The sequence below is a fragment of the Apium graveolens genome, chromosome 1 (assembly GCF_009905375.1).
Source record: "Apium graveolens cultivar Ventura chromosome 1, ASM990537v1, whole genome shotgun sequence".
Lineage (NCBI taxonomy): Eukaryota > Viridiplantae > Streptophyta > Magnoliopsida > Apiales > Apiaceae > Apium > Apium graveolens.
In genome coordinates, this window is record NC_133647.1 from 121,232,791 (window position 1) to 121,238,931 (window position 6,141).

Sequence of the window (6,141 nt, forward strand, 5' to 3'; positions counted from 1 at the left end):
ACTGCTTGAGTGAAGATGTTTTCCTTAAAATCAGATGGGAAAAAAATATCACCATTTTTCCATAAGTTATTGCCTCATTCTTTAGAGGCTAATCACTGTCAAGACTGACTCTCAATCATACTTAGAACATTTTTTTTTATCTTAAGTCCTAATTGCCCTGAACAATTTTGACCATTACTGGTTCGATCCATACTTTCTCGTGGTTTAACACGTGCCCCACTTGGCATCATTATAATTACGTCATATTTCCTTTATCCACATTTCTATTCTTGAGAATTTTGAATATTACCTTTTTCCTTATAAAACCTCTAAGGTTATCCTTCAATCGTTCCTCCTGTATTCCCTAGATACAGGGCATATCACAATACCATTTACTAATAGTAGAACCATTGTCTATATACTTCTGCAAAATTTCTCCACTGATTCTTAAAGGTTGTTGTTACCTTAACCCTTTCCCAATCATACTGTCAAAACTCATACTGTCCCTATTAAGGGTGACATGCAAACCTTTATGCAGTCCCCTAGGATTCATTTTAAGTTACCAATGTTCTATCCTTAATTCCACCTTTAAAAGGTACCTGCATCCTTCCACGAATAAATCAAGTCATATTTCCTTGATAGATTATCATATTCATCATTCCCACCTCGATAGTCTATACCTAACTTCATAATAGCATCCTTATTCAAATTGAGGTCAATTCATATGGCCTCCAAAAGATAACAACGGTTATCCGCTTGTCTTGCCTAATTTGGTAACGATAACACGGATGTTCTGGAAGATATTGGTCGTGTTCAACGTAAACTTCTTCTTAATAATTCCTTATTTACTTTTGTTGTTTATCTCAACAGTCACCTCAATGTTGGGATATCTTTCATACCTGGCGTCTCCCTTTCTGGGTATCAAGCCACCGGTCTTACATTTCCCATTCTTGAAGGTCACTTCCTTCATCCAATTTTCTTAATTTCTTACTTTCTTGTCTCCTCAGTCTATCCGCGTCTCATTATTTATCCTTCGAATTACCTCAAGGTTTCCTCGAATCCTCCCAACTTAAAGGGGATAAAATATACATAACTCTTATGCCTTCAACCATCAATTTTAACTCATGGTGAATCACCCTCATCCTGACGAATGCATACTTTTCTATTTCTATTGCTACGAGTCGTTAGGGTTTCCTCATACTCAACTCCCTTATCATACCTCAAACTCTATTGCCGTTATATTCCTTTCCACTTCAATTTTTTTTTATTTTCCTTTCTCTTATCATTATTTCATGAACCAACACAACATAAGCATTGATTTCAACATCCCGTCATTCTGGATTCGTGCCCTTAGAACGAATCTTGACCACTTTTACAACTTAAATTCACAATTCATCATACTCGTCTGCCTTTGTTCTGGCTCTAAAACTTTTACACTCTCTCCATAACCTTGGGAATTACTTTCCCGAAAATAATTGGCTGAACTTTAATCAGTTTATCATAACCTCTGGCTCCGTGCCTTTCTTGGTCTTTCACCAGCGGGTGGTCTCTCTCTTAGGAGGGTAAGTGACAAAAACAGTCTTTTATGATTCGTCAATCATTTAGAATCTCAAATAATTCCTATATTTCCTTTAGCCAGGCTCTTGCCTCGGCTGGGTCAGCTTGTTCCATGGAACTCTGAGAGCTTAGCGACTTAAAGGTCCTGAAAGAATTTCTCACCGCACTATCTCCTCAGGGTGGTGGTTGGGGATAATAGTCTAAGTTCTTTTTAGACAGGTCCATGAATTGCCGTATAGGAGTACCGTCTCGGGTCTCATTTCCTTACTCGACTTTCTGTTTCCTTAGTATGAAATGTTTCATCCTACTCCCCATAATTGGGGTCATCTTTTAATTTAAAATCCTCATTTTCCACTCCATTATGTCATGGGTTCCTTCTATCTTGATGGCGACCTCCCTGACTATCACGTTCAGGGTTTGCTCTAAATCTTATTCCTTAAACTATGGCTCTCATCTAAGTTCTCATCCTTACGCTCTTGAACTTTCGGAACCCAAATTCTATAGGAATACCTCATTATTCCCTTATCATCTCTCTCGGTATTAATCTCATATCTATTTGTTGGCTCTCTGCCTTCATTCATCACTTTTTCTGGCACAATATGTTCCTTTCCAATAATTCGGGCTGTATTGCAATCTCAAACAACTTTTCGGTACCGGCTCCGGTTACCTTCATATCTATTTCCATTTTTTTTTTTTCAAAATCTCTTATCAACCCTCCCAAAGTCATTATCATCTTGAGTCTCTCCTTTTTACTAAGGGCATCAGCCACAACATTGGCTTTCCCCGAATGATAAAGAATCTCCCAATCATAATTCTTGATTAGCTCTAACCGCCTCCTCTGGCGTATGTTGAGCTCTTTCTACGTAAAAAGGTACTAGAGCTCCTATGGTTTGTGTAAATCTTGCACTTCTCTCCATACAAGTAGTGCCTCCAATCTTTAGGGTAAAACTATTACCACGAGCCTAAGCTCATGGGCGGGGATATCGAATTTCATATTACCTTAATTGTCTTGACATGTACGCGATTACCTTACCGTGCTGCATAAGCACGCACCCTAAGCCCTTGTGCAAAGCGTCACTACACTTCACAAAATCTCCTTTTCCATCCGGCAATACCAGCATAAGGGCCATCACCAACCTCTGCTTCAGTTCTTGAAAGCTGTTCTCGCATGTCTCTGTCCATTCGAACTTCTCAGTCTTACGAGTAAGCCGCGTTAAAGGGGCTACTATCTTTACAACTTGAACGAACCTCCGGTAGTGACCGGCCAATCCTACCTCTGGTAGTCGACCAAACCATGGTCATCAATTCATCAGTGGTCCTTTATCCAATCCTGTCAGGATCCTCCATGGGATCCTCCTCAACAACTATCCCTTCTACGACAACATCCTCAACCGCTAAATCCTCAATATCAACATCATCCGGTCCTGCATTAGGACACTCTATCGGATCCACAATCCGATCTCCAATTAGTAATAAAATATCATCGCGATGTTGCTCCTCAACCTCAGGGTTCGGAGTCCCGCTACCATATACGATAACGAACTACGCTCCTATCACGATATTTATAAGGGTTCCCATAAGGGTTTTAACTGTCAGTGCTACGTTAGGTAGCCCGACTATGAACTTGGCAAGAGTTCTTATTATCTTAGTTAACTTATTATCTTAACGTCCCATCATCTCTGAGGTTTATAACGCTTAGCTCTGATACCATTTCTGTAACACCCCCAGATCCGGGGTCGGGGATCCGGGTCGTCATGGTCTTTCTTTCCACAATATGACTTCACTTAATTAATAATAATAACCTTATGCTGTGACCCCACACTAACGCACACCACAACCCGTTATAGTCTCAGAGATGAAATTTAAATATGTACAAGTCTTTGAATCCACAATTTAAAAGTTATTACAACCCAAAATGATTTCTTGAAAAATTTACAGTTAATTGCCATTATCGGCCACAAGTTATAATTATACATAATTGATTCTCAAAAGTAGATGGTCTGATCTACAATAGATCTACCTCTGCAGCTATAGCAGCTACAACATCAACGGGAAGACGCGGGACGCTTCCCACGCGCTTGCGCTGGGTCTGCTGGAGTCTGGCCATCTTTCCTAACTGTTGTTGTGTGATGAAGAAATAAAGCAAGGGTGAGCAGCAAGCCCACCAAAATAATATGTATAATGATTTACAATATATGAGCCTTCTCATAGTACTCATGAAAGTCTTGGTCAAAAGAAATGAACCAAGTTTGATATCTTAATGCGATGAAGTCGCAAAATATTCAGTATATATACATATATACTTTTCAAAATCTTGGAAGTCCTCTTCCATGCATAATATACACAGAGTTCCAGGGTATAACTGTATAAAAATATCGTTGCAAGGTGATCTCATATATCTAACCTTGTCTCAACGTTTTTCTGAAAATCTTTGTCATGCATAAGATAATCATTAACTAGATATAAGTTTAAAAGATGAAGTTACAAGATACCCCAAAATACTTATATCTTTCCCAAATACTACTTGAACTACCCCCGTTCAAGTTATAATCAGTTTCAAAGGTTCATCACATAGATGAGACTACAAGACAAGATTTGAATAGATTCAATCTTTGAATATCATTATAAATAATGAAGTTACGAGATACTTCATTAAGACCCGATATATAAATATATTCATATATATCTCCCATACATTTCCTGAAAACCTCTGTCATGTAAAGTATGAACAGAGTTGCAATATCCAATGAATTTGGAAGGAAAAGAATTTTGGCATAAACCAGATATCTTGCTGATCAGGCAAAGATACCAATAAGTAACCTTTTCTACTGTAGATGGATGAATTCCTCACCGGTCATCACCCTGGCCGCATTAGGACCTCGCGCTAGACCGTTACCCGGCCACTCACGCGTTGATGGACTGCCACCCAGCCACTTACACTTTATAGACCGTACCCCGGCCTATCGCTTATGCCGACTCAATCAGATGGACTTACTTCCCGAACATTGGGCAAGTAATCAAATTGTTTTCTCAAAACAGCAACCATGTTGCGAATATAAAATACACTACAGAGCCGGATCCCCAAGATTTTTGAGCGAATATTCAAGTCTCCTTCGAAAGGAAGATCTTAAATCGGAAAACGAGTTTTGGGATCCGCTCTAACTTTTAAAATCATTTTGAAGACTCGAAAACACTTTTAAGAATGTTTGGAGTAAAGCTGATTTAATGAAATAAATCAGTCCCGATATATTAGAAAATATCTGAATATTATTATTTAAATAATATTCCCATAAAGAATAATCTTTATAAAAATAATTGAAGTAGAAGTTTTAAAACTTATACTTGAAACGGGTATTAAATAACCAAAGATACACTTATATGAAAGTATTATTTTTATTTGAATAATCGAAAATAAGTTTGATTATTAACACCTTATTCTTTAATAAAATAAAGAATATATTTCAGTAATAAGCAAAGTCATAATACCTCGAATGAATATTATAAATAATATTCATTAAATAAAATAAAGGAGTCATACATCCTCAAATGAATATTCAAATAATATTCAATTAATAAAATAAAAGGAGTCATAAGCCCTCGAATGAATATTCAAGATAATATTCATTAATAAAATAAAGTTATCGAATAAACCTTATTCGATTAATAGTTTTGAAAACTATAACCATATATATATATAAATATATATATATATATATAAAATCTACTCGGGATTCTCGACTCCCGGTTTTAGAAAATGTTTTCACCTTTGGGTCCCTATACTAAGGGTATACGCAAATACCGCTTATCTCTAGCATAGGTATTATGCAACGAATAAGCATTTGAACCAACAGATATATAAATCAAGAATACGAAACAGGCATGCATATATATACCATATCAGCATGCTTCAATATATCGCAACATTTGCTAATTAACCAACATCCATCTATCGCAAGATAATGCATATACATATATTCATCACAACAACAGTATAACGGGTAGAAAACTTGCCTGAGCGACTGGGGGTTACGAATGGCTCGGGATGAGTCTGGTAACCTATAAGCAACAAGTAAGTTGGAATTAAACCAAAGTCACTTGTAATTCTATACTCTAACCAACTCAGACTCTAACGCTCATTTTGCGCTTACTGATTTGCTTAAGTCACCCGGGTACCCTCGGCTCCACCATTTTTAATAATTTAACCTTTATGAGTTTTAAGGCGATTCCTTCGCGAGTGTCTTACCAACTGCCTAACACACTTACCATAAATGTTTCATACATTAATTAACCCTTTTTGGTCTTTAACCTATGTTTCAAAGTAAGGCGAGGGGAAAAGTTTCGTTCGCGAAACGCCGTTACTTGAAACGGTCGTTTCTCCTAAACCGTGCATTGGAATCGAACGAACTACATATCAAAACGAAGCTCGTAACATGAGCTATCTAGACATGGCAATTGTCATAATTTAGCAGGGGGTTCTCGGGTCCTAATGTTATGCACAAAAACAGTCTAAAGAAAATCGGACGTTACGACGGCTATGTTTACGCGATTTCCAATATTTTAAACCATTCAAAACCATCCCAAATCAACCTCAAATCCAACATACAA